Below are 23263 nucleotides of genomic sequence, written 5' to 3'. Positions count from 1 at the left end.
GTTCGTTCTGATCAGGGTTTCAGGACAGAGGAGGAATTAGGTTGAGACCCTATGACCTGTAATGCTGGATGAGATACCGCTGAATCATGCAGTAATGTGAATTTGATATGGGTCAGGCATGGGCGCATAGCTGCATTTCTGTCCAGAAAGACAATGCACATCATAGGAAGATCATGCTGGCTTTCTACCAGCTCTGACAGGACTGATGATTCCTGCTCAGAAGTACAGCATGGTGTGAATACACGCCATGGTGTGAAGTCTGTTGGTATGACCATGACCCCTTGATGTTGTTTCAGAAATTTTGAGTTCATTGAGTTCATTTATATTAGATCAGTGCTTTGCATTATGTGGCCATGGCAGTTCTCCTTCTACATTAGTAGCCCTGAAGTCAGATCTACTGTGTAGCCAAACCATGGCTTGAATTGGCATAGGAAGAAAAGTTGTTTAAGGTCATGGTTGTGGCAGATTGCTGGATCTGTCTTGAGCAGCTTGTGTAACTGCTCCCCAAGTTCTACTGGCTCTAAGCATTGTGGTGTCTGGGTCTGTTACAGGATTTGTTTCTGAAAAGGGGAAAATAGATCAAGAAGTACAAAGTGAGCATGTTTACACAGGTTGCCCTTCTTGTACTAACACTTCATCCAGCTATATAGCATGTGGTGAGGTTGTGGTTCAAGCAGGTTCTGCTCTCCAAGACCACATTTTATAAAGTAGAGAGTTCTATTTCAGAAACACTTCTGTCTTTAAAGAGAAAGCATTATTCATTAAAACCAAACTCACTGCTGTTGAGATGGAGCTTTCCTGGGACTTAATTATATCAGGTTTAAAAGGACAACAGCCAAAGATGTTAGGCTTTCCCTCCCATGAGAAAAAGTTCCATTTCCATAATTTTAATGTCCCTTTAAAATTAAGGTCTGGGAGAAAGACTTTGGAATAATAATTTTCCGTCTGGGAATTAGAAATTAGTATATCCAAATCCTTGCATAAGTAATGGAGGAAAATGGGTCAAAAAGTTCATAAATGGTTCTACTCTCCCATAAGGGCAGAGGACACTGGCTCCCTAGCTTTTGTCTAATTTCTTCAGGGCAGAGGTCTTTCAATCTAGGCAGTCACTAGCCCTTCTTTGCAGAATGCAGAACTTCAGGGTGACCAGGGAAAGTAATTACTAAAATATTTGAAGGCAGGCTACAATATTGGGCATGTCATCATAGGTATGTTTTTGGTAATATTTTTTCCACACACAGATATTTTTCCAGTTAATATCAGTAGCTCCATTTTGCCACCTCTGTCTGGATATATAACATGTACTAAAGATTCAAGGCTTATCCATCAGAGTTACTTCCTTCCTGCACCAAACACAGCATGAAAGCAGGCCCCTATCTTGAAAAGTAATTTGCATCTATACAGCTGTAGAACAAGCTCCTTATTTAGTAGCAAAAATATCTTGAAATATCCCAAAAGTACATATTCTCTATTATTTTGGCAGAAAATCACTAAAATGACTTTTTAGACTTCAAGCAGGACCAGTGTAGCAGATGTCTTCTAGTCAATGCACCAGTGTTTAAGTTCAGAAACTTAATGTACCACGTGAAAAGAGCAGTGGGAGGTGCTGGTGGCAGAAAGCATGGACTGGTACAGGCTGATGGATATAATTCCTACAGGTCTGTGCTGAAAGCTGTAATTAAGGTTAAGGATCCTCTGATCAGCCTGGATATGTATTACGTGCAGGCGGATCAAACACCAGGCCCTGCAAGGAGTCATTCTCTTACTTTGCTAAAAAAGGTCATATATATTGGGAACCCTTCCAGGATGGTATAAATCCATTCATCTTGCAGTTTACAATCAGCTAGTCCTGTGTCATTTTAAAAGTGCAGTGCAGCAAGGTCTTAGGACTAAGGAGTTCTAGTACACAACCCGTTGATTAAACCAGCTCCCTTTAATGTAGACAGGACCACTTTTAGTATCTTTGAAAATTCATTTTGAAATGACTGACTTAAAAAAATCTGTATTAAAAAACAAACAAACAAACAAACAAACAAAACCCCACAGACCTCCTTTGTCACTTTGTAGAGAAAAAATGACAGCGAAGACTGATTTAAAATGCAAATAGGAAATGTGCTCTACAGGACTCATGACCTCTTCTGTGTAGATGCTGGTGGAACTTAAGGAGAGATTTTTTCTACTTTAAAAGTTGACACTTAAATAAAACTATCTAAATTGGTCACTTAATAAAGTGCTTTATTTTTTTTTTTTTCCCTTCCCAAAGAGGCAAGGAAATGAAAAAAAACCCACCCCAAACCAACAAACAAAAGCCACCAAACACATCTTAAACATTTGCAGTTCTATAACATCTGGAAATATGCATATATTTCACTCCAACATTTCTTAGAGTAATAGCATTCTGTAGTGAAAAACAAACAAACAAACAAACAAATGCAATTGTTCTTATTTAGTACAATGTAGCACATGGTCACTTTTTAAAGAAAAATGATGTGATGCCATTTCAGTCAGGATGTGGACAGCTGCTGCCTTCCATGTTGAACTCTGCTGTGGGAAAAAGATGCTTACCCTAGCTTGCCCTCAGTTTCTTGTCTCTACCCTGCAGTTAGAGGCTATTGCTCTATTATCTGCCAGCACAGGCCCTTGTGAACACTCCCTAGCTTGCGTCAGTCCAGGAGGGACTGGTTAGCTTAAAGAAATCAAGTGGCAGGTGTTTGTTCATAGAGGTCATTTTAAATAAATTGCTTAGGGAGCAATCAGACAAGCAGCTCTGCTAACAGATAAGAAAAAAACGGTCATGAGCAGGGGTGATGACCTTACCACCAGCACAGCTGTTTGAAAGCAAATGTTTGTCTACACTATATGGGGTAGATGACAGGTTACCTTACCTGACTACAGTATAAATTGGATGTGAAATGGTGTGAATGGGGAAAAGAGAAAAGCTTGTTGTTATAGTCTAAGTAATATAAATTCACTAGAAGTATTCACTCAAGTATTTGCCACATGCATAGTTATGTGAAACTTTACACATTTTTCATTTTCTCTCTCTTTTTTTTTTTTTTTTACAGAAGAGTTTTGCTTAAGTGATTGATCATGATAAAACATGTTTCAGTGGTTTCACACAGGTACTATTAGATGTATCCCTTAGTGATATGGTTTAGTGGAGGACTTGTTAGTGTTAGGACAGAGGTTGGACTGGGTGATCTTGGAGGTCTCTTCCAACCTAGACGATTCTGTGATTCTGTGATTCTGTGATTAAGCATGACTTCCCACATTTTGATGATAAATGGCATCTTGATAAAGAGTATTCAAGATTATATGCAGTGAGGAAACTTTCCATTGATCCAAGCCCCTTTAATGAAACTCAGTTGAAGTCAGAAGAGATAAGACAACAAAGAATATGACATTTGCTGTGTTTTACAGGAAATGTAAGCAATCCAAAAGACAAAAGACAGAATGTCAATAGGCACATTTGACTAGTTCAGAGAATGGTGCAGGAGAAACACAATTGTGTGTGGAAAATTTAACCATCTGCTTCAACTCTTGGATCTTAGATTGCCCCTTTTGATGCACCTCTATCTCATAAGTTGAACGTGCCTGGTGCTGAGACCAACCAGCACAGAAAGGTCCATGTCTGTGTTGTTACATGCTCTCTTATTCTCTAAAACTCTTGTTGTTGTTGTTGTTTTCTAGAGTGGTCCCTGTCTCTTTCCCGGTGAATGTTTGGGATAGTACTAGCTGGTCCAAGATTCAATTGTACAAGGGGCAACTCTACCCCAGCCTGGTAGAGGTGCTTGTGTTGTGGTGTCCAGAAATATCTTGTATGGTTTAATAAACTAGCATAGATTACACTGGGTGTTTCATGGGGCCAGCCAGCATTTGTGGCAGTGCTTTACCACAGGCCATTCTTATTTGGAATGACACCTTATTTTGGCATGACACCTGATGCCTGGGAGTTTACCATTTTGCATGAAATCCGCAACATTATCTGGAAGCGAGGCAGGGCTGGTTTTCAGAGATACAACTAGAAAGGATATCTGTACGTACCTTGTTATGCTTGGTGTGGAATCTCAGCCCTCCACAAAAGCCTTGAGGGAAAGATTCTGCATCCTTCCTCATTTTCTCTAGAGGAAGGGTCTGAAAGCCCTTAGAACTATTACTGTGATACTGACAGTACTTTACATTGTCCTTTTGCTGCTGATACTTTGAATGAATCAGGAACTATATCCCCACATCAACCTCCTTTTGAAGTAACTGGTAATGAGGCAATTTAGTTATTATTATCCCTAAGAACCTCACTGACCTCTGTGATAACTCCTATGCCCCTGCACTTCAAAATAAATAAATAAATAAATAAATAAATAAATAAATAAATAAATAAATAAATTACCAGAATAGATAGCCAACTAGTAAATGGCAGGGCTGAAGAAACCTTGGTGAGTGATAACTGCTGGCAAAAGAGCCACCTAGGGTGGTCTATAGATTGCTGCCAGGGTTTGCCCTCCTGATAACTCAGAACCATTTAAAGAACTGGCATGGATAAATTCTGCCATCGTTGTCTGGTTTTTTGAAGCTGTGATTTCTGTTATCTCAAACGCTGAAGGATATAGCACATGTTCAGTTCCATTTTATCCCACAGCTTGAAAAATCAAATGATAAAGAATTTTGGATCTGATGCCTTAATAAGATCAAGTACTTCAAAAACAAAACCATTTTTCTCCTCAGGTATTCAAAAAGATTTTCCTCCAAAGAAACTCCTTCTTTGTTCCTGTGTTTCAGTGTATAGAAAACAAGTGGTACTAAGGCTTGCTACCCATATTCACACAAATTCCATCTTGCTAGAAATCAAAGTACTACAGAAGAGGTGGAAGCTTAAAACTATCTATTCTCCTAGCATTGAAAGATGCCTTTTGTATTCAATTTCAACAGCTCTGGATGTGAGAAACAAAAGAATCTATTTCTAAAAAATTATTCCCTAACAAAGTATAATTATAAACCAATTAAACCCTCCAGAAACTTGCTTTTTGCCTGAAAGAATTAACAACCCACAAAGATCTTCCACAAAGAAAAAAACTTGAAAGCCTTTATATATATATATATATATATATATATATATACACGCACACGCACACATACACATAAAACTTTAAATGATATTGCCTGGTTAACTAATCTGCTAGATGCATTAAATGTAATTTCAATTGCAGTCACAACTTCAGCAAGACAATAAAAACGAACCAGTTCATTGAACTGAACAACAAAATCCTAAGTGAAAACATGCCTGGGGCAAAGGTAATTTATTTTATAACAATTTTTAAGTGTATGTGTTCAGTGCCAAAATTACCCATCTGCATTTTTCTATCAGTGTCTTCCTGGGTCCATTTTGAAAACTATTCCTAAGCTAAATATGATTTTATTTTATTTTTAAAATTAAAACAAAATGGCAGTTCTGGTTATTTAGAAAAATGTCTTTTGGTCAATATTATCAGGCAATGGGAAGTCAACACAAAGTATAGCAAACAAATCCTGGGTACAATTGATTAAGTCTCAGGAAGGTTTTTTGAACAGCTCCATTGATCAATAGGATCTAAACTAAAAAAGCTGAAGCCCAGGAAGATCTCAGAAATCCTTTGAATACACAGCACTTGATGGTCACATCATCTTTTGATTCAGCAAACTTCTCCAATTGTTTATTTTCTACAGTTAAATGAGATCTGCTCTGTATGTGTGTATGGAGTCATGGTGGTGGGGGTGGGGTGTTCATCACGCAGCATGCTTATTTACTTACTTATTTGCGTCCAGCCTCTGCAAAACAGCTTGAGAGGAACTTACAACTTCTCCAGATGATTCCACTGTGCAGATATCAAGTAAGTGCCACCACTTCACCTTTTCCCAGCTTTCAAAGTAGTGCTCAGAAAATGGAGCACACATACAGTCTTCCAGCTGATTTTGATAGGACTCACATAGGTACATACCAATGGCATTTGGACAGCCCCTCATAGACCCAGATGTTCAGTTTCTGTCTGAACCTGTACAGGGGTAAACCCCTTCTTATCAATTGTTCTGAAGAAGTGTGATAGGTTATAAATGAGGCACTGAAATGAGTAAAGGATTTTCCATGCAGGGGCTAATATAAGTACCTCCCTGCATTTGCATAAAATATCGGATAGACAATCAAATGAAAGGAGGGCTTTGTTAAAAATTTCAGACACCCACAGGTAGCATGTGTATTACGCACGTGTGCCACACATGCACGTGAAAGGCAGTTTTGCTGTGTTTGCTGCACATGCACAATAAACCTGACTCAAGCTGACACTGAATTTATGGGAAATCTGCCTTAAAACACTGTTGAATTAAAGCAACGTACAAAGCCATTGGGTTCTCATTAACAACATAACCCACCGGTACTGTGGCACCAAAGACATTGACCTAAGGACAGGATAATGCTATGCTGCAGGTCTGGACCTGACAGTAGGTCCATGCTGCTGCCTGAATTTCAGGTATCCCAAAAGGTTGGTGGGGAAGAGGAAGGGGAAACTCAGAAATTTGGCACAACTAAGAGGTCTTGGTGTTATTCTGATCCTGACTTTAAAAAAGTGGAGAATGTTTCTTGTTTGAGGCAAAGTGTGGCTCAGCAGAGTCCCCTGAAATCTACTCTATGGATGTGAGGCAGGGAATTTACATGTAGGTGAAAAGTTTTAAGAGGTTTTATCTCCCCTTGAAGTAATACTATGAGCAATCACACAGTTACGTTGTATGTCAGAGCGTCTATCAGTCTTCCCTTCACACTAATTTCCCGTCTGCACTTTCCACCCAAAAAGCTGGGAGAATTGTCAGTGGGACCCTCTCCTCTCTTCTCCTTTCTGTAATGTCCGCAGTCTGCCGCAGTGCTTGAAGTTATTTTTTACAGGGCTTTCTACAGCAGATGTTCTCAGCATTTTGCTTTCACTGACATTTTTCACTGCAAAGGGCAAGATATATCAATGAGGGCTGTCTCTGTCTAGGGTAAGAAAACCCCTCACACCAAAAAGATCACCCTGCCTCCTTCCAGATGTGGTGTTCTGTGTGATGAGAGAGCTGGTGAATTTAGATTGTACCCATTTTTACCCTTGCACTGCTAATGTATCAATTGACAGTGTTTACTGCCTCTGTTTGCTATATTTGTCATTTGCAAACTTTGTCTTCCCCTGCAGGGCAGCATGTGAACCTTATCTCCACCACAATCATCTCCAAATCAAACTGATACTTCATTTTGTCAAATATGTTTGAGGTTTTCATCAACTGCTGGCTTCCTCTGTCTGGCTTTTTCCAGGAGAGAATATGGTAAAAAGAACTGGACAATGTTGTGAATACAATTTATCTTCTGTGAATAATTTTTGTTCATCTTGGTCCCTTTCCTGCTTCTGTGGATTATCTGCAGGGCTGGCAATAAGAAATAATAAAGCTGATAGGACCATATTTGGTTATTGCCCCTGGTTCTTGTTGAGTAATGGAAGACTCTTAGAAGTTGTTTGTTACCAACAAGTCTCTTCCTCCTTCTGTGAGCTACTGCTTTTTCTTTCTCGTCTTGTTTTTCTTCCTCTGTGGAGTACTTTTGCTTTTCACTAGCCTGGGTGCATTTTCAGCAATGTTTTTTCTTTTGTAAGAAGCCCAACCAATGCTGCTCCTCCACACCCTTCCTCCCCTCCCAGGGACACCAGGTGAGATCATGCTTCCACACATTCATATTAGGCAGAAGCATTTTCCCAAAGATTATGCACCAGATAAATCTCTCAATTTCAGCACATGGTTTATTGCTGAATATATTGTCTGCCTACACATGCAGGAACAGATAACTAGTGATTTATATTTTCATAATGACTACTGCAGTGATTCATTTACTCCACGGTATATTGATGTCAGGGCAAATCACTCATATAAAAGGGGAGAGAGATCAAGGAATGGATGACAATACAGAGCAACAAAAAAGACAAGAGGCTAAAAAAAACCTGGCTTTACCTGAATGCTTCCCATGACCTGAGGAAAGTTTTGACAAAAGACTTCTGTCGTTCCTGCTGCTTTTTGTCACCTTCTCCTTGTTTTGCTTTCTGGATTTGCTGCTCCACACAAGGATGTTGCTCATGCCCAGCAGAGCCCAACCTTCTTCCCTCGGGAGGTTGCTTCAAGTGCCAGCACAGCATGGAGTTTGGAGTTGTGCAATGTGTTCAGTGAAGTTCCTGCTTCAGAAGTATCTCTGGTCAGGCCAACTCCTGACCCCTGAGCAGAAAGCTAAAGGGACTTAGGGGAGCTGCTAACTGCAGGCATGTGGCTTGCCAAGTTGGCTTAGCTCAGAGCTGTGCTACAGGTCACTTCGGAATAAGTTGTTGGTAATGCTACCATGCATGTGAACAACATGCTTTAAATTTTAACAGTCCACGTGAAGTCTTCCTCGGGGCTGAAAATTTGCTATATATTTTACAGGTGCATTTTACACAGCATCAAATGCTTCTTATTCTTGGGTTATATCAAGTGGTTGTTTTTCTCCAGATACTTTAAGTAACAAATATTTTCATGTTGGACATGTGTTTAGCATTATTTGTGATTTCTTTCCATTCCTAAAGAAACCATGATGAGTTTAGCCATTTCAAATGCGTTATTTGGGGTGTTTCTGTAGCTAGATATGTTGAAAGACCTCTAAAAAGTCTACCACAGAAAGGCACTATTAAGGTACTTAAGACATTCTGCAAAAAAGGCAGATAACAGACACATCTACCACAAAAATATTAGTTAAAGCTGGTATTGTCATATATTTCATTAGTGTTATTTACAAGAGTAGCTAATTTGGTGCTGATCAGCTGTAGGGTGATAACTACATGAATTCTTGTGCAAGTGTGTGCACACAGGTATGCATCAGGACTGGAAAATCTTGTATGTGTCAGGGAGTCAGAAGACAGCCACTTCTCCAAATAAAGGAAAACACACAGCAGATGCTCAAAAATTAAAATGTTGATAAATACCTGTTATGCATACTGAATGATTAATTGAAAAACTCTTGGCAATAATAACATTTGTGAACACTAAATGTATTCACCAGTACTTTGCAAATAAAAAAAGAGGCTAAGCTTGTGAATAAATTGTTCAGTGTTTCTACTTTTAACTCAGGAATATTTGTTGATGGTTTTGTTGAAATCAGAGAGGGTATTTATGTGTTAATACTGAATAGTTTAAAGAAGAGATAACATCAAAACGGTATATTCTGAAAGAATCTCCTATCATTAGTAGAAATAGTGATTTTCTCCCAATAACTTCTTTCATAACTGCCTCCTTTATTTTATTATTATTATTATTATTTGTTTCACATGGTCTGAGATTTGCTCTGATTCAGAAATACTTAGTGACAGAAAGCATGTCACAGCCTGACTTTGTTAATTTTTATTCCAAAGGAAAATGCATCTTTTAGTCAATATAAAGCTATTGAATTAATGGAAATGTTTGGTGAGTGATTTTTGGTCAATGTGAAATATTTCCTTTAAGCATTTTCAAAGGAAATGTCTTGGGTTTTCTCATTTAATATTCCTTTTTGAAATGGATTTTTCCAACATTTAAAAAGGAAATTAAAGAAATAAACCATGTTGGTTGGGTGGAAGGAAAAATTACAAAGCATAAATTCTCCCATCAGGTTGACCAAAGACAGTTAATTTCTTATTTTTATTTTTTTGCCAGCAAGCCATCTCATCTGTTATTCACCTATCTTTAGTTACCTCAGCCATATAATAAGGAGGCTGCTGTTTGCCTCTCAAATTACTGAGCTTGTTTTATGCCTGCTGGCAAGATGGTGGGGGACAGGTTTCATGTTTATCAACTTGCCACGTTGCACAACAGCAGATGTAGTCTTGATAGCAGACTGGGGAATGCTTTTTGCAGGAAGTCAGGCAGGTTTTGCACCACTATCTTGTACTGGAAGATTTTCCCGAGGAAGAGATGCGTATTGCTGTCATCAAAGCTTCCCCTAATGAAGCCAACATACTCCCCTGGCTTGCATCAGAAACACCTTGGGGCAGGGCTGCTGCAGGTCTCTGGCAGATGATAGTTTGTTCTTGCCTGCATCCAGCTCTTCCCAGGCTTTCCATTGCTAGGCTCCGAATCTTGTCTATCCAAAGGACAAACTAGATGTATTATGTGAGTTCACGCAATTACCTACTAAAGCAACAGTAGGCAACAGCAGACAATAATCGTGAGCTTTTTCTGCTGCATCTAGCCAACCACTCTTTGTCTGTTGTGCTAGAATTTGAGTTTCCTTGTTGTTCTCTCATTTGATGAGCTACAGGACACAAGTAAGAAGTAGGAGGGGTTCCAGCAAAACAGCACAATAAGTGGTGTTTGTTATTGTGCTGTCAGAGCTGGAAGGTGCAAGAAAGAAAATAGCATTGGAAACAGCTAAGTAGTGACTTTCAGCCTTCCAGAAAACAAAACAAGAATTGCTCAGACCAAACTAAAACAAACAAACAAACAAACAAACAAATCAAAAGAGATATAGTATTTTTAAAACCTGTGGATTGCCCTCACAGGTCCTAAGAGCACTTTCACTTGTGCAGCAAGAATTTAGCACAATATTGTTTCTGTAAGAAAGGAGGGTTAAATGAGTTTTAAATAGCTTACAGACAAGCACAAATAAGTAAAGGGCCCTCCTCAGGAACCGCTGACGCGTGGAACTGGAATCCCCTAAATCACCTTTTGCTCACACTTCTTACCGTGTTGCCTCCTTCAGTAATGGGAGCACAGGGAGGGGACGGCACAGATGAATCTGGTGCAGTACGGAACTTACATGTGCAAACAGAAATGAGTCGACGGGACTTGGCAATACTATAAGCAAATCCAAATCCCAAAGCCTGAAATGGGGCCCCTCTAGTATGCTTGTTTCCTGAACATTATCTCCTTCCCCCTCCAATCAGCAGCTGACAAGGACCAATAAATGCCAGTGTAACAGCTCTTTGGAGAGATGTATTGGCATCATTTTGCCTGTGGGAACTAGATGGAATTGCAGCATATCTGGACTGTTTATTTTCCCTACTTTTAAATATTCATATGAATACTTCTGAAGTTTTCTTTTGCCCATTGCCTTGAATGAAAGATAGCAAAAGTCATTTGGTGCTAATAATTCTGCCAAGAAAAAATAGTTTCCTTTTAGCCAGGATTCTGTTGTTTATAAACTGGCTGACAGAGAAGCACATCCATCTGTGAAATGTAGAAAAAGGCCATCTCCATTCTAAAGGGAATTTTCCCCTCTCTGAAATAAGTACTGAACTGCATACAGGAGAATGGAAGTTGTAGGCAAAACAAGAGAGATCTGAGTCCAAACAGTGCTATCCCCCTCACCTTCCATGAAACAAAGTGAAGACACCGTTCATGGGCACTGCAGATTTTTGGTTTTCCTTGTTTGTAATGTTTTCCAGCTCCAGCTTTTACCACTCCCTGCTTTGTTTCGGTGAATCTTTCTTCTGGCTTCCTCTCCCTTTTCTCTCTCCAGTGTCTCCATTTGCTTCCCCCTCATGTCCCTAAAATTCACGAATCTGGAGATTTTCCCATGAGATTTCTCTGTTCCTTTATACTTTCAGTCTCTTCCCCTCTACCACCATACAAGTCATGATTCATATCCACACATTTTTTAGCGTGTGCCTGCTTTTTCCTTTGACAACGTTTCTCCTGCTTTCATCCTCCCTGCAACCCATCCTTTGCATGTATTCTCTCCATGCCCTTTTACTCTTGCATGACACTGCATCCCCTCTTGTGCCATTCCTCACTTCATGTTGCTTCTCCTTACCTCTCCTTTGTTGTCCACACCATTTCTGAAAGGAGTATGGCCAAAGAAAAAATCTGAGTTGTTTGTTTGACTTTTGGTATTTAGAGAACTGGATCCCTTTGCTTAACATATTCTCTGCAGAAGTCCTAATTTTCTCTCCATTGCCTCCTTTCTTCTCTCCTACCATATTGCAGTTATGCATTGCTTCCCTTTGACCCATCCTCTCCAATTTAGCCTTACTGCCAAAGAATAACTCCTGGCTCTGTCTTTTCCACATGTTATAAACCTTCTTGATAATCTTATGTAATTTCATAGAATCACAGAACCATAGACTATCCCAAGTTGGAAGGGACCCACAAGGATTATGGAGTTCAACTCCTGGCTCCACACAGGACCACCCAAAAATCAGACCAGGTGTCTTAGAGCGTTGTCCAAACGCTTCTTGAACTCAAGCAGCTTGGTGCCATGACCACTGCCCTGGGGAGCCTGTCCCAGTGCCCGACCACCCTCTAGGTGCAGACCCTTTCCCTAACCCCCAGCCTGACCCTCCCCTGTCCCAGCTCCACGCCGTTCCCTCGGGTCCTGTCGCTGTCCCCAGAGAGCAGAGCTCAGCGCCTGCCCCTCCGCTCCCCTCGTGAGGGAGCTGCAGGCCGCCATGAGGCCTCCCCTCGGCCTGCTCTGCTCTGGGCTGAGCAAACCAAGGGGCCTCAGCCGCTCCTCATATGTCTTGCCCTCCAGACCCTTCACCATCTTTGTAGCCCTTCTCTCTAACAGTCCTTATACTGTGGTGCCCAAAACTGTACACAGTACTTGAGGTGAGGCTGCACCAGCACAGAGTAGAGCAGGACAGCTTGAAGACTCTTCTGACCCTTTACCTGTGTTCATTTGACTTTTACTTGGGGTTTAAATGCGTTTTCAAAGAAAGGACTTTACTCACTGCTATCTATTTCTGATCATACTGACCATAACTTCTCCTTTTCTCTGTCCATGTAAAATTTATGCTGGATTCATTTTGTTGCCTTAGGCTTACTGCAGTTGTCATGACTTTTACAGTCATTCTTCCAACAAGCCAGCTCTCAATTTGGAATTGTAAAGTCAAGCCTGCATGCCAGTCACCCTGTCATGCCAGGTTTTGTTGTCCTCTAGACGCATTGCTTCTATTTTGTCCATTTTGTCCAAGAGGACTTCCTAGAAATTTCAGAAACCTTGTTTGAATTCTCCTTTCCTGTGTGTGCCTGTAAAACAAAACACCTTTTAGACTGCTGCTCTGTAAAGATTCTTAGAAGCTCCACTGCTTGTTGGTGTTTCATTGCTATTTGATGTTCACCTATCTGTTTGCATTTAACCACTCTCGCTCCTATTGAAGGCAGTCTCTCTTCTTTTGTTCAGAGCCCTTCTCATACCTTGCTCCATGGGAGCTTGGCCCGTGACAGATGAAGGTTGATGTATGGCCAGTACAAACACTGAGGACTACTAAACATATCAATAGCAATCATATGAGTCTTTTCTACTATATCATTCAATTTTACAATTCTTGAAATAAATTTAAGACATTTGGGAACATAGCAAGAGGATCCATGGTGGTTTTTTTTTTTTTTTTTTTTTTAAGGGTGTATTAATTTCTGCTGTGAGAAATATCAAACTTTATCTGAAGTTTTTAGGTCCGTCTCCAATCCAACTGTTCATGAGCAGAAGTCATAAATTCAAATGTAACTTTGAACACATTTGAAACAACAGGAATTTTCAACAGGCATTTCTGCTATCAACACTGCTAAAATCAGATGTAATTCAAGTATGACCAGTCAGAAGAAAATTCATTTTAATTGGTTACTTGATTAAAACTAATCTGAAGAATTAAATATTAATCAATGCTGTGAGGAAATTTTAGATGCTTTCTCTTTAGAGACAAATCAGATAAAGTGCATACTTGCTCTGTTGATTATTTGAAAACAAACACTAACGCCCCCGTCCTAAAAGTGAAGCTCTTATTTTTTGAAGAGTTTATGTAGCTCAGATTTTTATTTTCTATCATAAGTGTTCTTGGTAATGTCTAGACTGATTATAAAATAGGTGAAAAAATGAAGAATAAATTCTGATTTTGATCAAATTTTGAAAAAAATCTGAAGTTCTAATTACTTTCACACCTCTCTGATCATACTTTCTTTGCAAAGAGATTATGGTTTCAAATGTAGTATTAGCAGAAGGAATGAAAGGACATCTAAAGGAAACAACTTGTCTAAATGTCTCCATAGTAGAGAACATAACATAGAACAATAGAAAATGTGGAAATGCATCACTGTGTCTCTCTAATGCTTCCTTTCAGCATATCAGCAACCCAATAGGTTTAGTAGCCCTTGGTAGCCTTTAAAATGCACCCCATCTGCCTGTCAGTTGTGAATGCTACATGACTTGCATGGAAAGCTGCTCTCAGAAGATTGCTCTTGATGCATATGAAACAAGCACCCCTCTGATTTCACTTCTGTGCAAGAACCTCAAATGGCAAAAATACTGCCATGATGACAAGTACTTCCTCAAGGATAATCAGTGAGCAGCACCAGGACTATTTTTCTGTTGCCTTCCTCACCTTGCAAGGAGTTAATACAACCTTGTCTAAAGTTTAAGGGAGATTATGTAGCATAATGATTGTTTAGACAATATTAAAGTATTTCCAGGAGGAACCAACCGGAAGCAACAGACACTCTCTTTCTTTGTTAATGCATATGGTTAACTAAGCTTAGTTTCCAAATCTATATTATCCTCCAAGGAAATGTCTAGATAATCCATTCAAAACAGTATGTTGATGGATCTTTCTTCAGTTAGCCAAGCACACTTCCCTGTTCTTTCCCCTTTTCTGTTCAGTGGTGGTGTTCACTACAGCTAAGAGAGAGCTCAAAAACCTGCCTGCTCAGCTCATGTACCACTGCCATGTTCTATTAGACAGCCAAAACTGGATGGTATGGATGTTTAGAGGATCCTCAAGGCTCAGACACAGACCTCAGATAATGCCTAGTGCCCCCTAGCCAGATCTACTCCTCTTCAGGGGAAGAAGGCAGAAGAGCTCATCTCTCCTGGCTATCACTGCGTATTACAGCTGAAGGGAGGACCTGTGAGATGTCTGTGGCAGCAATTTGTGTCTGGGACAATGAGATAGCTTTAGCAGGCAAACTTTAAATATAGTTTCTTTGGTGTATTCCTTGGAGTGAGTGCAATCCATGCTCTGTATAGCCAACTGCCAAATAGCTCAGTGGGCTTACAAAATGAGGCAGAAGAGATGAGGTGGTGATTGCCGGTCAGGATGCAGGTCACATCATCAGCTTCTGTAAGTAAAAGACAGAAGAAAGGCTCAGGGGGCATCACCTGATCTATCTGAATGTGAACATTATCCTGTGTAAAATATCCAAAAAATGCTTCTAGCTGACTCAGCTTAGTGCTCCTTTGTGCATTAGCACTGGTTTTGAATCAAGGTTTTGAACACCAATAGCTTTGTTGGTTGTTCTCTTAAAAGTGAGATGCTATGATTTGCCAGACACCCTATGGTCATGCATGATGTTAGCTAGATCTTATGGTAAACACAAAAAAAATTCAATACAGCATACATCAGACAGTAACTTTGGTATATTAGGGACAGCTGTAGAGAAAAAAAGTAAAAAGAAATAATAATAATAATAATTATTATTATTATTATTTATAGGCATCTATTCTTTTTGTAGCTTAAGATAGTCTGTACCTATACCATTCAACTGAAAACCTATCTGGCAATTTTCACTTCTGTCAAATGGGAACTGATCCTCTGACAAAGTCTGGTTGCAGAAATGCTTTTCCCAAAAAAGATACAGAGCTGGAGACAAGTGTCTTCTCCCACACTTTTTCTCCCTCAGCTTCCTTTCAGACTTAAATGTCCCCTTGAGGGTTTATTACAGTTCATAAACCAGATACTTACTGAAGATATCAGGTTTTAATACTTCCCACAAAGGATTGTTGATTTCTAGAAATACTCTCGAAACGCTCATGTCCCTCAAGCATACTGATATGGAGTTACTACCTGGTTAGACAGTAAACAAACCATTTACTAATGTGAAAGCAACATCTAGGAAATGACCTGATACCTGGCTGCAGTATAAACATATCCATTATCCGTTATCAATGAAATTCTCCCTGCAGCCAATTAAGGAAGATTTTTTTTTTTTTTTTTTTTTTTTACTTTTATAGCAATATGTGCACCTTTATAACCAATGCAATGACAAACGCACTTTGTACAGATATATAGAATAGAACTAGAAATGTGGTTTCTTGCTAAGTTATGGTGTAGACTAGATGTAACAGTGAAGTAATAAAACCTTGTGCAAAGCCTGACTGAGTCAAGTGACTTTTAAATGGCTTTCCAGGCAGAAGACAGTCAAACTGAAGTGTATTAATGTACCCTGAAGGATTCCACATGAAGGCAACAATCTCCAATGATTAAAATTGATTTGAAATGACTCAATTACGTGGCTTTAAAAAATAATAGTATTGTTTCAGTTGTTTAGCAGGTCTTCTAAACATACATATATGTTTTTAATGGCCAGCAGTAGTAACTGTATTGCTTAGAAATTACTGAGGTCTTATATCAATCAACAAAAACAGTCTATAACCTTAGTGTTTATTGATTTGGTTACTTTTTCCCAGAAAAACAAAAACAAACAAACAAACAAAAAACAAACACCACCACCAACAACCAGAATTATTGCTGTTACAAAAGCCAGCTATTCACTGTTTAGTATGTGCACCATTTTACCATTCACAAAATAATTGATTTGATCTAGAACTCATCACTTTCAATGTCACATTTTAAACTAAAATATGTAGCTATTCTTTCTCATCACTTTTGTACAAAAGGTTAAGGATGGCATTCCTGGGATTAAGTTATGAATAGAAAGATCACCTTGAAAGAAAGGAATGGGGAGGATTACATGGATGTTGATATTACATGTCTGCAGAAAAATCTGAGAAATTTAGAGTGCAATGACAAAATAATGTACTGTCAAATGGATAGAAAGCTCTTTTATAATGGCTGAAATGAATAAGAAATCACAGTATTTTCTTACATTGGTATAGCTAAGAAATAGGAAGGAAGTGGTAAGGAGATGAGTAGGACAACACGTAGGACCCAAGGACAAAGCACTTATTGGCCTAAATGGTGAAACTTTCTGTTGTACATTGGTTGCTCTTCCTTGGGTGAGTGCTCCTGACTTCTCCTATACCATTCATCTACACTCAACCTTATGAGAATCCTTATAGGTTTATTTTTTTCCCCCAGGAATGATCAATAGAGCATTGTGCACAAGCAGATCTCCCAGAGCAAGAGCATAAAAGCCCTTTTTTTGAATAGAGAGCAGCTGGCTACAGCAAAATAAGACCTACCATCAAAGGCCACAGTGCCCGGCCATGCTGATGAACCACATAACACATCAAAGTGTCACTTTGAAGCAGTTTGTCCATATGGCAGTGTGCATACCATCCTGGGAGATCCAAATGCAAACAAGTACAATTGTCCAACAGCAGAGACTTCTACCTGACAGGACATGTACAGGATATTTCTTGCATTGTATACTCAAGTTTCAGTTATGTTTCAGGCACTGCACATTCAGGACCTAAAACCCTTGAGCTGACTATTGGATGACAAATAAAAATGGAGTGGAATACCAAATAACAGAGGAAAATGAGAAAAGGCATCTTGAAAATTCCAGAAAATGTATTTTTTCAAACTGAAACATATAAATATATGTCAAAATAGAATTATTACAGTGTCTCCCTGTGACAGAGAAGAGAGCCCAGACCTGTCTGCATGCAAGTTGCCAGAACCATAAATAATCAGTGCATTGACCTAGAGGAACTAAAGTTTAAAATAAATAAATAAATAAATAAACCTAAGGCAGTGCATTGACCTAGAGGAACTAAAGCGAAAAAAAAATAAAAAATCTAAGTCAGCCCTTTGAGCTCCTAAATGAGGAAAAATTTTCATGGGCTCTCTATTGTGATTTACATTTCTTTATATTACTTGTACACATCTCTGTTGTTTGGTGTCACAATAAATAAAACAAAATTTTAAACACTGTTTCAACCATGCCAGTAGGTTTCTTTCCAGCTCATCTGATAGGTACAGAGGTATTTTTTTCTCCTTTTCAGTCAGCTTGTATACAGAAGTAATATAAAAATAATAAGCATTTATTTGCAACATCTGGACAAGAGGATTCCAGCTACATTCCTACAGAATTGCATCGTTCACTCACAAAAACCAGTGATAAAGTATGATTGTAAGCAGTTATTTCTAGTGTAGAACTTAAAGAACAATTAGGTCTGTTGAGCTGTTGAGGTCCGATTAATCTATTATGTCACAAATGATTTTGTGCAAATATCTGAATTTTCATGAAGTGAACAACTGTGGGAAAAATGGATTTTAAATTTACCCAATTTTTTTTGTTGTTATTTTCATGCTTCAGCGGAGCAACCTTTTAAAAAGTTTTATCCAAGTCCAACAAGGTATTTGCTTTTGAATCAGACAAACTGGTTTTATTTCTTTGCTTTACTTTTTTTCACCCTTCTGAATGTTATTTCAGAGTAATTTTCAAACTGAAATGTCAATGCAAAATGCTATATCAATGCATAACTGAGTATTTCAACATTTTCTATTAAAAAACAGCAACAACAACAGCAAGTAGTTTTAGCCAAAGCATTTGGAGAAATTTGATAAATTACATATGTATATTTTAGGTGAAGAAAGTAGCATCATTCTGTTGTTTTAACAGAGACAACAATAAAGTTATATTAAAAAGGTACTACTAATAAAACTAGTACCTTTTCCTTGTTTTGTATTCCTTAATATATTTTTTTATTATTATTATTTTTTTTTACTGCTGTTGTGTTTCAGAATTAGAGCTAGGTGGTTTGTAAATCAATGAGATTCCTTACTGATGTCTTACCAGTTTGCTTTTTGCCACTCCTATTTTCTTTGCCTGTCTTCACCTAATTACTGTTTAAACATTTCCGAGGAGAAATTAGTGACACATCTATCTTGTGTGTGTGATGTTGGTTATGTGGTATCATGAGAAACCAGATGAGGTACATGGAGAAGGCTGGGACAGACAAAGAATCCTAGCACTCACTCACAGCAAGTTCATCCACAAGAGCTTTCTAAGATTTTGGAGAAGCCAGAGCTACTAGCTACCCTGGTCACTAGGGAGGCTCAAAGGGATGCTCTGACAGGGCATTAGTATGACAGATTAGTGAATCTGGCCTTGAAACTGCTTTTGCTTACATGCCTTACTGCTTCTTACCTTGCAACTCACATGAGAGGGCAATAAGCAGTCCTGTCATTAATTTCTTTATTCTTCCATTCCTACTTCAGAAAAGAAACCTTAAGGTCTGTTAGCGGGTCTCTGAATTAACCCAAATCAGTCTCTAAGTTGGACCCTTTTAGGACAGAGCCCCACACTGCTTCTCATGGCACTAGCTCTGGCCGTCAAGTCCACTCCCACCCTTTCTCCTCTGTAGGCTATTTTCAACAGCTCAGTTGATAACCTGGAAAGAAATGAAAGACTTGTGATGGAGCTAGGGAGATGTGAAGGACATACTTTTCTTCTGCACATATCCCAGATTTAGGAGCTCCGGGAAGGCCTCAGGATGACAATGAACACATTAACTTCAGAACAAAATGCAAAGCTCATTTGATCTGATTCAACTTCCCCATGAAAGAGTGCTCAAAGCAAAATTAGATGGAAGATAGAGGGGAAAAAAGAAATAAAAAATGCCAATGGAAAATAATTGCTTTTCAAGTTGCAAGGTGTTAAGAGTGAACTGGGAAATCTGGGTGTGTGCCTCTGTGCCAGGAGACAAGAAGGAGACAGAAACAGAGCCCTAAAGCTGTAAGCAAAGTGACTGCGTCTGGGAGATACTGCACATAGAGCGCAACTCTGCGTGACTGCAGTGCTCAAAGGAATCGGCGTGTTCTGTACATCCTTCAGTTACGACATTGTTTAAAACAAAAAATAAGAGGAAGAAAAAATCCACTGCTGTTGCATCCTTTCACTGTCAGATGTAGGAGGTGACTTGCCCGCGGCAGGGATAAGCTGCTCCAGTGTCCTTTTTCAGGCCCAATATCCCAGCAAAAGGTGGCACAGCCCAGCCTGGACACCCAGGGATATGAGGTATGTGCGTTCCCCTCCTTCAGTCAGAGGTGGAGGTGGAGGGGATGGGCCCACGGCACAGCAGTTGTTGTGCTCTTCCTCTTCTCTGCCAAGCAGCGAGTTGAGTGCTCATCAGAGCCGAAGGAAGTCAGGGTAAGAGCGCTCATTGTGCCCTCGTAGCCATCCACACAGCCACACACTGTAGTGCTGCCAGTCTCGATGTCTCTTGAAAAGGCAGAAAACAAGCATGTGCTCATTAAACTCGTGTTCTGGCTCTCTCTTCTTTCTCATCGTGTTAAAAGAAGCCTATGTTCTTCACAGCCTGAAACCCAGGGTCTTTTCTTTTGAGGATTCCCAGATTCAATAGCTTAATTTTAGTTCCACCTTCTAATTTGCATTCTTTATGTCAGCTGCTAAGAAGTAAGTGAAATTATTTGAATTTGTGCAGATTTACAATTACTAATTGTACTGCCAATTGATTTTCTATCTTGTATTTTTAAAGAGACATCAAAACCTGTGATAGATATAAGATCCTCAATACTTAAAAGAAGGGAAAGAAAGAAGGAGCAAAAAAGCCAATAAACCTAAGTGGAAAAAATCATCTATTGCAATCAGTTAGCTGTGTTATCTAACACTGTGCCTGTCAAAAAATAAAAATAAAGAAAAAAGGAATATCAACCTTCTCCTTCTCTCTAGGTGGCTGTATGTATATTGCAATAAAAATGTATGATGCTGTCTGAACCAGCTCAGAGAACGACATGAAGTGACATCACTCCGTTAATGGCAAAACCTGGGGGAGAGGGGAAAGCCCTTGTTCCCATAGTAACCAGTGAGCCATTAAAAAGATACACACCTCTAACATCTGAATTAAAAAATTCTTCTAACTTAACACATTTTATTTAATACGAGCCGTTTTTTCCCCTATTATAACGCTGTGTGTGTGACGTTGACTGCTGCTAGAGTTTTGTATTATTCACCTTCAGCAGTTGCCACAGAGAAGCAAAGAGCAGTCTTTTGAGTTAAACAACTCATAAACAGCTTATCACTAGAATGAAGTCTCTCTCCAGTAGGTGGCCACCCCCCAAGTCTTATAATAATTTGGCCACCCCCCAGTCTTTTAATAATGTGAAGAAGGTGCTCAGAAGACAAAGAACCTTAAAATAAGAAAGAAAGAAAGAAAGAAAAAAAAGAATTACTCTACATCCAGTTTTTTTGTACCAGTCTGACTATATGTACTAGAATTGCAAATATTTAAGGAAAAATCATAATAAAAGTAACATGGATGTAAACTGTATCCAGGTCTAATACCAGCACAGCTTCTTCCTCTTTCTGTAATAAAATTAGCTATGCTGATATAAGCACTGATGTAACTGTATTGACTCTGTGCACGTGTGTGTGGGATTTGTACTTCTGTAATTATATTAGTGTGTGTAGCAATCTGTGTAAAGATAAGTTCTTAAAATTATGTTCAGGAGTCACATTTTCCCCTTGAAACCTCCTGCCTTTGTTTGCTGTTATATAACCTCATTTTGCTTTGCTTTGAAATATTTTCTCTTCTCTGTTGCTGTTGGAAATACCCACGCAAACCAAGAGGGGAAATGGGCTATAAACGGAACAAATGAAACTGAGTATTGACTTAAATTGGTTTTGGTCTGGTTCCAAATGTTGCCAAACACACAAGATAAATACACAGAGTGTGGAGAAAAACTGTCCCCTCTCTCACTCGTTTATAATGCTAGTAAGTGTAGATGCCAGTTACAAACACTGTAAGTAGGGAAAAAAATGGTTACCAGTACTCCTTATAATGCTAACACATGCAGATTGCTTATGGTTATGATGTATATTCTTAAATTTTTTTAATATAAATATCTTAGAGGACCTGGTAAGAGTAAAAAGTAAGAAGGCAATATCTATCTCCAATACACCCTCTATTTTTCTATTTTTATATATTTTTTATTTTATTTTATTTTATTTTATTTTATTTATATTTTTTTTCTGTTGAAGATCTTATAATTTTCACGTCATTCAGGCCTGCAAATTTACAATTATGTTTTATGGATAAACTAAAGTTGATTTTATGGTAGTTTCTATAGCCTTTACTAAACACTGGATTTTGTTATAGAAAGCTGCTTCCCCACGTGCATATACACACAAATTAAGGGTATCCTTTTCCCAGCAAATTTACTAGCAGCTACAAGACAAGTGTTAGAAATGAAATATGATTAACACTTCATAAATAGGTAACTGGGAGAAAGATGCAGTGGCATATCCAAAATCACATGGCAGAGCTGTGGCAGAGCTTGATAAAAAAAACATGGGACTGAGACCTCACCCTGTGCCTAAACAGCAAGATCCTCCTGCTCCCTCATCTTGGGCCATGCCTTCTCCTCTGCACCACAGGCATGTGTCTGGCTTTCCAATTTTCTTTTAGGGTGTTCTCAGTTAGGGTCATTTCTTTTACAGCTTTTTAGGTAGCTCGCCTTTGAATTCCACCCCAACCTTGCATCTCAGCTTTCTTGTCTCAGCCCTCGAGCAGTGCCAATCTCCTTGGCTGTACCTGTCCTGGCCCCAGGTCATCCCTTACAGACAGCAGCTGCTAACAGCAGCTTTCCTGTTCCTTGCTTTCATGGTGGCATTCCCTGTTCACAGGAACTCTGAACCACTGTTTGTGGCTCAAAATCGCCTTCATTGTTAAGACACTTACAACAAAAATATCTTCTTGTCCACTGTGTCGTCACTACATCGTGCCCTTCTTCTTCAGCCTTACTACAAATGCTAGATTTGCCTATGTCCTTTATCCACAATTGTCTTTAGTGTATATATAGCCACGAAGTGCATAAATCAGGTGTTGCTGCTGTCAAGACATTTAAGTTTATTGAGAAAGGAGCATATCATGGTGCCAACTTTGCTGCCAGACTTTATGGTCATGGGAGAGAATCGGTTATAATGAGGAAACTGCACATTTATAACAAACAATCTGAATACAGCCCTTTAGACTTTCTTCAACCTTGACTTTATGGATGGATTGCCTGACAACCCCTGACCCACAAGGTCATTTACTCCTTCACAAACCTTCTCAAGAACCATTTTTACTGAGGCACCTGGAGGAAATTAGCCATTTTAAAATGGGAAGGGCAGAAGACTCACTGATGCAACCTTAGTCTGAAGAGAGAATTTTTAAGGACGGTTCCCTATACTGTCTTCAAAAATTGTGAGATCTCAAGGCAGGGTATGTCTATAGCTCTGTTGAAGAACACTGCCAATGACTGTTACTGGAACACTGTCATTACCAAAAAAATAACCAGGGTAATATTTAGGACTACAT

The 23263-nt window shown here is 39.1% G+C and overlaps 1 long non-coding RNA gene across 3 annotated transcripts in view; it reads right to left on the bottom strand.

The window, feature by feature from the left end:
• Positions 1-23263, bottom strand: part of LOC125183008 (uncharacterized) — an 87661-nt gene that overhangs the window by 3351 nt on the left and 61047 nt on the right. The window contains exon 2 of one of the 3 annotated variants that reach the window (XR_010825819.1): positions 15031-15093. The exons of 1 other annotated variant lie outside the window; for it this stretch is intronic. This is a non-coding gene — a long non-coding RNA (uncharacterized lncRNA). Of the gene's footprint in view, positions 1-7995; positions 8137-15030; positions 15094-23263 lie in introns of those variants that run through there. One more of the 3 variants, XR_010825820.1, reaches the window with a different exon arrangement.

The sequence above is a fragment of the Anser cygnoides genome, chromosome 1 (assembly GCF_040182565.1).
Source record: "Anser cygnoides isolate HZ-2024a breed goose chromosome 1, Taihu_goose_T2T_genome, whole genome shotgun sequence".
NCBI lineage: Eukaryota > Metazoa > Chordata > Aves > Anseriformes > Anatidae > Anser > Anser cygnoides.
This window is presented reverse-complemented; position numbering and strand designations above follow the sequence as displayed.